Below are 12,630 nucleotides of genomic sequence, written 5' to 3'. Positions count from 1 at the left end.
TCAGTTTGGTTGGAAGGGACCATTGGGTCAATTGGTCCAGCCTTTCTGCTCAGGCAGGCTCATCCTGGGGTACATAGCACACAATTGTGTCCAGACCTACAGTCCCCTGTAGATCCAGATGAGGTTCAGTGTACAAAAACCATGCAGTGGAAGTTCCTACTGAGGAGCCATAACCATATACAAACTAATTGGCAGTGATGTCATGGAAAGGAGAACAAAGACTGGATAATATGGTTACCAGACTCTGGCAATATGAAGAAAGTGTCTTTTTCACTCTATGGGCCTGCATCTTATCTGTGGAAAAGACCTCCAGTAACTGAAAGAAGTGCTCCATGCCCCACTAGCACAGGCCAAAGTGCCCCCTGCTCAAGAGAGAGGGGCGCACCACAAGGCAACCTGTGGTTTTACCTGCCTGACCATGGTGAAGACATACAGAAGTGGGATGGAAAACCCACCCACCTCTGCCTTGGCAGCACAGGTATATGAGTTGAGAGGAAAAATTAACCACCACAGAAAACTCTTCAAGGAAAAATGCCACTCAGTTTACACTGGGAAAGTCCTCAGGCAGAATTGAAGGGCTGATGTTGCTACTGACCCTCTGGAAGGGACCTCCAGCTCATATTTATACAAGAAGTGAGCAACGAGTACCGTGATCAGAGTTAGAGGGGCCCTGGCTCCAGTCAGGTGTGGGAAAAGGACAGTGGGATCTGTTGGACTGTATGGATCCATGGCCTAGCACAGCAGAGCCACAGGAGCACAAGGCTTTAGTTGACATGGGTGGACAATGTACCCTGATGCCATCATGCAGGAGCAGAATCCATCTCTGTTTCTGGGATGACAGGGGGATCCCAACAGGGACTATACTGGAGGCTGAAGTGCTCCTGACTGGGCATGAGTGGCAGAAAAACGCCGTTGTTGCTGGCCTAGAGGCTCTGTGCATCCTTGGCATAGATCACCTCAGGAGAGGTATTTCAAAGACCTGAAAAGACACCGCTGGGGTTTGGGAGAGCTGCTGTGGAGAAAGAAGAAATTAAGATAGCTGAATCCCCTGCTTGTTCTTTCAGAGGACCCTTCTGCTGTGGGACTGCTGAGGGTGAAGAACAGCAGGTACTGATGGCCAGCACAACAGTGTCCCATTGACAACATGGCACCAATTGGAACTTTAGGATGCTGTCCATGAACTGATCCATGAACTGGAGAGCTGAGCGTGCTCAGCAAGACTCAATCACCCGTCAATAGCCCCACTGGCCCCTGCCTGAGTCCCGTGGAGAGTGGACACTGTCATGGCCTGAATGAAGTCCCACCATCACTGAGTGCTGCTATGCTGGACGTGTTGGAATTTCAGTATGAGCTTGAGTCCAAGGCAGCAAAGTGGTGCTGCCAATAGACATTGCAAATGCATTTTTCTCCATTCCTCTGTCAGCAGATTCCCAGAGCTGGCGTCTCTGGGCCCTCAGCCCTGAAGCTGTCCCAAATAGTGCCTTGGCCTCCCTGTGGCCCCCTGCCCACACAGGTTGGCTTGGTGACCATCTTGCTTAGTGCCACCAGATGCTCCAGAGGGGCCCTCTGGGTCCCTGCTGAGGGGGAAGCAGGAGCTGATGATGGAGCTCTGTGCTCAGTCACATGGGGGGGATGTCCCACTTACAGGGGAGTCTCAGTATTATGGGGAGGGGGTTTTCCAGTCCAACGATGGGTGCCCCGGTCTCATGGGAGGAGGGGTGTGTATCCCAATCCCATGGGGAAAGTCTCAGTTCCAGGATGGTAAATCAGTTACATGTGAGTGTCTCAAGGCCATTAACTGGGGGAAAAAAGGGGGGGGGGGCAGATCTCAATCTCATACATAGGGGTCCAGATCCCTGGGTGGGGACTCATTCCATGAAGGGTTATAATGTCCTCTGTCCCACTGGCAGGTTCCCAGAAATTAAGTAGAGGAAGGATGCTCTTGCCCTGTCCTGTTTGCCACAGTGTTGGGGTCCCCCCTGTATTCAAGGTCTTTCCCCTCTCTATTTGTTGTCTTCCAGAGGAACACAATGCCACTACAGTGATGTCCCAGCTGGCCAGGAAGAGTCCAGGGTCCTCCTGCCAAAGGGCACGGACATAGGGGTATGGGCGATAGGGTGGGAACATGGGGGACACATGGGGAAGACTGGGGACACACGGGAGACATGAGGACATTGTGGGATGTCGGAACTCAAAATGTCCCTCAGACATTTTTAGAGGTTCCAGGCCTTGGTCAGAAGCATTTTAGACCCTGGCAAGCAGCTGAAAACAGCTGTGATTTTGAGTTTGAACCATGGAATGAATTACCAACTTTAAAGGTGGAACAAGCAGTCACAGAAGGTTAGATGATATAGTAAAAGTAGTCACAAATTAGAGGGGAAAATTTTTTAGTATTGTACAGGGGGGTTTTAACACCTGTACAGGGGGGTTTTACTTTGTACAGGGGGGTCAGGAGTTCTAAGATGGAGGAAAGTGGGCCTGATCCTGTTCTTCCTCCTTCTTCTTCCTTACCTCCATGTTCTTGGTGATGTTGGCATTTTTCTATTGGTTTAGGCTAGGGACACACTATTCAACGTAGATGATAGATATTGGCACATTATTGTAAATATAGTACACGTAATTTCTTGTATATAATGTTTGTACCATCCCACTGAGGGGCAGAGCCCCACACGCTGCCCTGCAGGACAGACCTGCGGCAGGGCAGCAGAACTTGTTATAGATAAGCAAAAATAAACAACCTTGAAACCAGCACAGACGAACTATGGCTTCTTCTTTGGCAACGGGGCAGAAAGACAGAGACTTTCTACAATCTCGGAATCATCAATACTCACAGATTCCGACAATTGGCGTCCCTGTGCGGGCATCAGCAAGAAGAACAAGAAGAAACATCAAACAACCTCCAACCTTCATCAGCAGAGAAAAACAAAAAAATAAAGAAAGGAAGTAGAACAGAGGGAGCGAAAAGCTCAAGATAAGAACCTGACCTTCACCAAGACAGCTCGTCTGGAGGACAGCCAGGAGGAGGAAAACCAGAAGCGCGCCTGGGATTTCTCGCCTGTGACCTGCTGGACGATGAACAGTGCCATCTCCGGACTGACCTCGTGGTGACTCAGCTTTTGGTGAGAATGGTTGAAATTAAGAACATGGGGAAGGGATGCTCCCAAGGACAGACAAAAAAAATTTTTTCAGCCCTACAGGGCAAGACTTTTACCCATCTGGTAGAGATAGCCTCAAATGAGATGAAAGCTTTGTTATTGTGGGTGCAGTATACTCGCCCGCACACAGATGTACATCTTTTGTTTGAGTTAAATTTTTGGCAAGGGATCAATAAGCAACTGTATTACCGAGCCACAGGAAAAAGAAAAAAAAAGAGAGATAAGACTGCCGCAAAAACTTTTGCCTTCAGCAAGGACAATAAGAGTCATTTTCACAACGCGGCATTTTAGACTAAACAGCTAAGGCTCCTATGGGAGCACAAGGAGGAAGATGGCCCAGCCAGCAGCTTCGGGCAATTTTCCTCACCAGGGGAAGCGAATTGCCTCCTGAAGAGGATCAGGGGGGGTGGTGTCTCATCATGTCCTATGTCTCCAGGTTCACACTGTTCCTCAAGACTCCTCAAATCTCAATTTCTAAGCTCCTCAGCTGCAGAAAATCCCCAGACAATGAGACAAGCTAGGCACAGACGCAGCCCTCGGTGGAGGAAAGGACTGGCCATTGCCCGAGTCCGAACCCACAGTGGGGGGGCAGCGGCGCCGGCAGCTCCTGGGGGGAGGGTGCAGTCGTGAGTGCAGAGCGGAGGGAAAAGTGAGAAAGAGGAAAGAACTCTCGCAGCTGCGCGGGTGGGGAGTTCAAAACAGCCCGCGGTGCAGGCGAGAGGGGGGGGGCAGTGGGAACCACGGGGACGCAGGAGGTGGCGGAAGCACGGATGGGGCGGTCAGACGCCCGGAGCCCCCGGTGATGCGTTCCATGACGGGAATCCGTGAGAGTGCGAAAGCACCGTCCGGCAGGTGCCGGGGAATAGCTCCCAATTCGCAGCAGCGGCGCTGGCCAGGCCGGCGGCTGGACGGAGAGCTGGACTCTCCTGTCGCCGCGGCCATGGCAGCGCGCATGCGCGAGACGGTAGAGCAAAACCCGGAAGTCAGAGCGGAGATCTTTTGCATTTCGAACGCACGGGCACGGGCGCAGACGGCGTCGGGGGCGGCGGTGGCCGCCAGCCAGCCGTCCGCAGACTGCGCGGTGACCGCGGGGGGAGACCCGAGCGGCGCGGGGCCGGGCGGGACGCGGCGCGGGGCTGCGACAGCGCGGAACGCGGCGGCGCGTGCTGATGACGTCAGCAGAGCGCCGAATCGCGCTGGGCTCCAGCGGCGGCTCGGGGGACGGCGCGGGCCGACCCAGAGCGAAAACCGAGGCAGCGCCAGGCCTGACAGAGAGAATGGGGGGGGGACGTTCCCGAGGCACGGCCGCGCGGAGCCGGTGTGGGCGGGCACGGTCGGTGTGGGGATTCCTTCCCTTGTTCCCATGGCGACACAAACAGAGGGTGAATCAAGGCTGCGCATGCGTTTGCGAGAGTTAAAGCGAACGCGGAAGTGGCTGAGAATGGGTGTGAGCAAGAGAGAGGGGCACAGCCATCCTAACGCAGGCAGAAGCGGGGTTTGACTGCGCCAGAAGTGCTCCCAGTGCTCTCATGCCGCGGCAAACAAAAAATCACAACAGCCACAGCAAACAATCTTTTACAAGCAGCAAATACCCTACAGCAATGCTGAGGATGAGACTCCCAACTTTCACCCTGAAATAAAATTCCATCAGACAGTCGCTTTTTGAAAACCAGCCAACACAAGGCCTTTTTCAAATCTCCCCAATGTTTCTAAACACTAACCCCAGATTTTTTCAGTTAGGTCACAGAATTGATCAAGCAGACACGCCCAGCCGGTGTGATGATAAGTAATAATTGTGGAACACATTGTGAAAAAGAGATATCATAATGAAAATTGAAATAGAGAATTAAATAGCATGAAATGTTAGTAATTTATTATATTAAGGTTTAAGTTAGGTTGTATTTTAACGTTTTATTAATGATAGAATTGATTTTTATGTAGTTGGTTTGAGTTTAAGTTAAGTATTGTTTAATTAGAGTATATCACTTTAAGTTTATTTTAGGTTTGGGCCCTGAAGAAGTTAAGTTTATAAAGGTTTAATTGATAATGGATTTATATATTGTTAATTTGATACATATGGATTTCGTAAAGTTAATATAATTTAGGGATTCTTTACTAAGATTGTTATATATTGAGTTTAAGTACTGTTTGATTCAAAAATTATTTTAAGTTTTTCAAAGGCCAAGTTTATTTGGCAGCAAGGTTTAGTTGTTTTTCTTTAAGGATGAGAAGGTTTTGTCTGAAACAGTTCACAAAGTAATAATGAACATTGATTTAAGGAGAAGTTATTGGATTTATTGGATTCTTGGTTTTGTTTTAGTATTTTCTGTTTTATTATAAGTTTATCAGTATATAAGAGTTGTAAAAGAATTTGTTTTGAGTTTTCTGAGATTGATTTCATTGTTTAAAAATCAGTTTTATAGTCTGTTATTTCTTTGTATAGTGATACAAAGGCATTTGTTTTCAAATCCTTTATTTTTAACTATTTAAGTGTTCTATAAACGTTATTGTTAAGAAATTTTATCATGTTATCAGGTGAAGATTTGTGCTTCGTTTTTTCATAGTGAATTCTCGTATGTTTTATTGTTGTTTATGTAATCTTATCCAGGTTACATGCCAGTTCTGAAGTCTCATTTTGAATTTTAACTGTATTGTGCATTTTTCTAGGTGAACTTCCTGATTCGTTTTTATATCTCTTGTGAGTGGAATCATTGCATTTCTATTTTTCATCATTCTCAAATGTTTTTCAGAAAATCTCAGAGAGAGGTGCCTGAAGTATTCTGACAACCTCTTGCCATTGTTAATCTTACGATTTCTCCAATTGACATCCTTTTCCTTCAAAAGAGTTTCAAGAAAAATGAATCTTTGTGTCATTTGACCAGTTTATCGGTTTGAACTTCAAGTGTTTATTTTATAAGAAAATGTTATAATAGGTTGTTATGTTTTAAGTATTATATATGTATTGTTAGTGTAAGTTTTGTTTTATATAATATGTTAAGGGACATCTCTCCAGTTTAAAGTTTGGGTCCTGGCCAGACCCTGATTTTAACTTGGACAGATGAGTTTGCCAGCAAAATTCAGAGGTTTCTGCACAAAAATGAATGATATGCAGGTCATTTTTGACCCATCAATTTGATTCTACAAATGTTACAGCTGACACAGTTTTGAGGTGAAACTTGCCAGCCCTGCCCGGGAAGGGATGCCAAGGATTTTCACTGGAAACAAATGTTTCAGCTGTTTGCAGACTCTGAACCGCTGTCACAATGTTTCTAATGATCATGCTTTGTTCATTTTTATATATGCTATTTAGAATATCTTTCTTTTGAATTTTCTTGAATTGTTATCGATTTTGATAAGTTTTATGCATTTTATTATTGAGATATTTTGTCTTGTTCTATATTATGGTTTATATTTCAACTTTCTTGTTTCAAAAGAGAAGAAGAGAAAGAGAGAAAAAAGGAAAAAGAAAAAAGAAAAGGAGTGAAGAAGTGCCTGAAATAAGGCTGAAATGAGGTTGAAGATTTTGTATGTTTTAATCTCTTGATATAATTATTTTGTAGACTTGATTTTGCTGATCATTGAGAAAAATATGAGGAGAGTGCTAGACACTGGACAGATAAAAATGAGAAAAAAAAAAAATCGTTCAAATAATTAGCTTTGAGCAAGGATTTTGTTAATGTTTCCACAGAAGTTGAAAGTGGGGTTTTTTAGTTTGCAGACCCTCAAAAACAATTCTTATAGATTTAGAGATGGGAGCTCAGATCATTATTGTGGCAGAGACCAGATTGCTGACAATGTCAGGGAAAGATTTCTTAATCATTCATTTACATTTAAAGAAGAAATATTTTGAGTGGACAATCCAAAGTCGCAAGATTTTTCAATCACGTTGTTAGGGCATTCAGAAGTTTGCACAGTTCGTTTTCCAACACACAAAATGTTAAATGTAAAAGTGAGTTTCAGGGGAAAAAACAAAAAAGAAGCCAGAAACCAATGGAAGAAATGACAGTATTCACTGATGGTTTGGGAAAAAACTCACAAATCAATGGTCACATGGAAAAATCAAAAAACAGGGAAATGGGAATCAAATATCAAAATAGCACAAGGTTCACCACAAGTTGAAAAATTGGTAACAATAGTCAGGGTTTTTCAGTTATTCCAGGAACCCTCAATCTGATCACAAGTTCAGTGTATGTTGCAAATGTGGTCAAACAATTAGAGAAATCGCTTTTAAAACATACAGACAAGGAAATTTTATATTCATATCTATTATGCATGAAAATAATCCTAGAAAAACAGAGAACATTAATAAACACATCAGAGTGCATTCTTCACCTCCGAGGTTTTTAGTAAAAGAGAATGCTCATGTAGATAGGCTCACAATGCCCATCTTGCAGACACTGCCAAACATTTTTGAGCAGGCAAAATCTAGCCGTGCATGTTTTTACAAAAATGCACAGGCATTGATGGGAACCTTTCACCCTTCTGAAAGTCAGACAAAGGAAATCTGCTTGCCAGAGTGCCAGTTTGTGTAATCTCCTGTATTTGCAGGAGTGGCCAATCTGAGAGGTTTGTAAAAGCCTTCAGCTGTGGCAAGCTGATGTCACAAAATACCCATCTTTTGAGAGGCTCGAAAATATCCATATTTCAATTGATACATTTTTAGGGGCGATTTTTGCATTATATACAGGGGAGACCACAGAACATACCTGCAAACATTTTTTTATAAGCATTTACATCATTAGGAGTGCAACAAGAAATAGAAACAGATAATGGTCCAATTTACACAAGCAAGGTGCTTGACAAATTTTTGAAAAAACAGAGTCAAACATATTTTCAATATTCTTCATTCTTCCTCAGGTCAAGCAAGCAAAGAACACATCACACCCTGAAATCCACTTGGATGGACAGAAAAGGGATGAGGCAGGGTTGAACAAATGTGTTGAATTTTTTAAATGGTTTTTTCTCAAAGCCCACTTTACTAATTGTCAGATATGTTACAAACAGCCCACAGGAAAAACTAAGGGAAAATCCTTTCGATTTGATCAGAAGTCCAGAGTCAGGACAGATTGAAGGTTCATTTACATTAATAACTTGGGGCGAGGGTTTCGCTTGTGTTTCTATAGGACGAGGACTGAAGTGAATGCCAGCAAGGCACATGTAACCTTATCGGGTGCAGACGCCAGTGGACGTGGACCCGAGGAGCAGAGAAGCAAGCACGCAGACGAAGGCAGACAACAACGCTGCAGACGTCTCGTCGGACAACGATTGATCACCCAGAGACTTGGGGTTTTTTCTGAGAAATCAAGTGTTGTTTGGGTGTTGCAGCATTGCGGGGTTTCTCACAGAGGGTGGGGACATGGACATGGGATTCAGACGGATAGTGTTCATGTGCTTCATTCTTTCACCTGTTGCTTTGGGCAACAGGACAGATTTTCCCATGAGACAACCCAGGGAAAAAGTGTGTGAGACTTTGGCAAAAGCAGCAGGTCTGAACAGCATTTGCCTGACCCATTCGAAACCAGAGAAACCATTTTCAACATGCTTGGTAGGTGTGCCAGTGGAGGGATGGTGAGTCCCAGGGGACATCCTTCCAGGGGTTCTGAAGTTTCTTTCGGATCCTGTGGAGGGATGACATGTTTGGACACAATTCCTTCCTATGGCTCACTTTGAACCTCTGGATTTGGACATTTTGGGTCAACAAAAATGAAATGGTGCATCAAATTTAATTCATCAGGAGTGGCAAAGACAGATAATCATACAATAGATGTCACTCCGAATCAGCCTTTTTATAAAAATGCGTCATCTTGGTGCAATCATACCAAAATGACAAGCAAACCATCCTTTCAACATCCAGCCACTTTACCGAAGGGAATGTTTTTCATTTGCGGGGACAGAATTTGGCCTGCTATCCCTGCAAAAATCAAGGGTGGTCCATGCAGCATTGAAAGATCTTTTGTTAACACACAGCATGACCTTGATAAGAGAGCAAGGAGAAAAAAATCTGATGAATGAAGCGATCCAAATTGTGACAATGATAATGTTAATACCAAGAAAAAAGGCTCGGAAAAACTGAGTGGTTCTGCTTTCACAGCAGGTGGCATCAAAAAGAGCCTTGGTGCAGTTGAATCAAAAGAGGTTGTGGGCAGAGTAAAGATGCCCATGTCATTTCTTTTGCATCAAATGATTTGTTAGCTAGCAGTGAAAAATGAGAACAAAACAGTAATTGAACATCTATTGTAAACACATGGACACAAGAGTGATAAATTTAAAGAGATATCAGAGGACCAAACACACCTGGAGAAAAATTAAATCATAGGTAGATGGTGTGTTCAATTTGTTTCACTTTTCACAGTTGTAGAAAAAAGATTTTGAAAATAGTTGTATGTAATTATAAGGTATTGTAATTCTTCTAATGTTTGTGCTGTCCTTGCCTCAGTGCATGAGGCAGACCATGAACAAAGCTGTCAAAGAGGTGTTCTTGATTCAAAAAGGAAAGGATCCCTTGAACAATATAGTTCAAATTCTGATGATGATGTTTCTACCTGGGACAAGTCTCGGAGAATTGCAGTAGCAATTTTCTCACCCCAAGCAGCATCAGGGGCGGCCTTGACACAATTGGATCATATAGCATGTTGGTTGAGGAAACACAGTCGTGCCATTTCGTTTGCACTGAGTGACATGTTAACAGACATCAGCAGTGCAAGGCAAGCAGTGCTTCAAAACAGGGCGGCAGTTGATCATTTGCTGCTGACACATGGGCACGGATGTGAGGAATTTGAGGGGATGTGCTGCATGAACTTGTCCGATCATTCAAAATCCATTCATAAAAATATAAAACAAATACAAAGTAATATTAGCAAATTGAACAAAGTTACAGGGTCCTGATGGGATGATTTGTTTAGCTTTTTTGATATCTCACCATTGTGAAAAGAACTTTTGAAAATAGCATTTTATATTCTTATAGGACTTGTAGTTCTTCTGCTTGTTCTACCATGCATTTTCGTGTGTATTTAAAAGACCTTGAACAGCATGATAAAGCGGGTGTTTCTGGTTCAAACAGAGAGGGGAGATGTCGGAACTCAAAATGTCCCTCAGACATTTTCAGAGGTTCCAGGCCTTGGTCAGAAGCATTTTAGACCCTGGCAAGCAGCTGAAAACAGCTGTGATTTTGAGTTTGAACCATGGAATGAATTACCAACTTTAAAGGTGGAACAAGCAGTCACAGAAGGTTAGATGATATAGTAAAAGTAGTCACAAATTAGAGGGGAAAATTTTTTAGTATTGTACAGGGGGGTTTTAACACCTGTACAGGGGGGTTTTACTTTGTACAGGGGGGTCAGGAGTTCTAAGATGGAGGAAAGTGGGCCTGATCCTGTTCTTCCTCCTTCTTCTTCCTTACCTCCATGTTCTTGGTGATGTTGGCATTTTTCTATTGGTTTAGGCTAGGGACACACTATTCAACGTAGATGATAGATATTGGCACATTATTGTAAATATAGTACACGTAATTTCTTGTATATAATGTTTGTACCATCCCACTGAGGGGCAGAGCCCCACACGCTGCCCTGCAGGACAGACCTGCGGCAGGGCAGCAGAACTTGTTATAGATAAGCAAAAATAAACAACCTTGAAACCAGCACAGACGAACTATGGCTTCTTCTTTGGCAACGGGGCAGAAAGACAGAGACTTTCTACAATCTCGGAATCATCAATACCCACAGATTCCGACAGTGGGATATGTGGGGGGACAGGGGGGACACGAGGGACACATGAGGGACCCTGGAGACGTGTGTACATGAGGGAGGCAGATGGGGACACAGAATGGCAATGAGGGTACTGTGTCCATGGGGAAGGGCAGTGTTAGAAATGATGCAACTCCTAAAAATTTTAACTAACTTTAGTCAGGGGTCTTTGCCCAGGGGGAAGGGAATGGAAGTTTCTTTTCAGGAGACTGTTTCCTGGGCAAGGCCTGACGAGCTTGACATCTCAATGTACTGGGACTTGCATGAGGATGCTCAAGAAAGGAGTGACCTTCTGCATCCAAACATCCTTAATGGTGTGTCAGAGACATTTGGTCTGAGAAAAGATCAAGAAGAGAATGAAGAATGACGACCTAATGAGCGCTGAAGGCAAAGGGATCAATAACCAATAGGAAACCAGATACAAAGAACTGTGTAACTTGTGGCAAATGAACATTGAACCAGTGAATTTTTCTGGGTTTTGACTGTGTAAGTATGTGAAAAATCTAGTAAAGAACCATGTGTGATGGAACAGTTTTCTCTGCACAACACAGGCAATGTGTGGATGAAATAATCTCTGTTGCACATTCTGGCCAGAGCAACATCCTGGCCAGAATAAAGTAATGCCTTAATTCTCTTAAACTAGAAATGTTGGACAGTTTTTGTTTTTCCTGCAGTTTTGGTCACAGCAGGACAGTGCCTTCATGTCCTTCCATATCCCCTGTCATGGTTTGACACTGGCACATTGCCAGCGTCCCCATGAAAATACAACCCCCAAATGATTTGCTGTGATATACAATCAGGAACAGAGCAGAGCAGGCCCAAGCTTAATAACAAAGGAGAAACTTTATTAAACTACTACTACTATAAAAGGAAAAAGAAAGAAAAAAACTAAATTAAAAAAAAAAAATGAAAACCTTCCAAAAACATTCCTCCTCCCTCCCCCAGTTCCAACAAACCACAGTGAGACAGAACTTGGGCCCCCAGTCAGGTTCCCACCCTTCCGATAATCAATACTCAGTCCATCGAGGGACAGAGGAGTCTCTCCTGTGCCATAGACCTCCCAAGAAACACAACTGCTACTTCTTGTGTTTCCATGTCACACATGGTACTGCCCGGTGAAAAAAATTGCCATGGTAACAACTCCTTTCCATACACAGCGCCCTCACCACCGTACATGGATGGACAGACTGCTCATAGGGTAGGGTTTTCTTTTCAAGGATGCTTTGCCAAGGACCAAAGAAAAACAACAGTTCAGTTTCTCATTTTTGGGACCACAGTCCCCCCCCATTTTCTTCCTCCCCTGGGGCTGAGGGTCTCAAGAACAGAGATCATCTTCTTTCTGAAGACAGAGGGCATCACCACACCCTCCTCAACTCTTCTCTGTTCACTCCACTCCGGTGTTGGTAGTCACTGAAACAGGTCTCTTGGCTCACCAGACATCCCCCTAAAATACAGTCTCTTTTGGAGAAGAGAATTGGTTCAGTCTATGGTTAACAAGAAAAAGTCCAGCCAAAAGCCACTTCATCATCTCCTCCCACCTAGAATTTCTCCTAACATCTCGGGTCCCACACTGTCTCTCTTCTTCTCTTTCAAATCAAGGAGGAGTAATATTTCACAAAGCTTCATTTCTCAAAGAAGGGTTAAAAGTTTCAGATTCCCCAGACACCTGGCTCTCTGCCCGGCTCTCCAGCTTCCAAGGCTGGGCACCTTCCTTCGCCCCCCAGCTCTTCTCC

The sequence above is a fragment of the Taeniopygia guttata genome, chromosome W (genome assembly GCF_048771995.1).
Source record: "Taeniopygia guttata chromosome W, bTaeGut7.mat, whole genome shotgun sequence".
NCBI lineage: Eukaryota > Metazoa > Chordata > Aves > Passeriformes > Estrildidae > Taeniopygia > Taeniopygia guttata.
The sequence above is the reverse complement of the archived record's forward strand: the minus strand, read 5'-3'. Positions refer to the sequence as shown.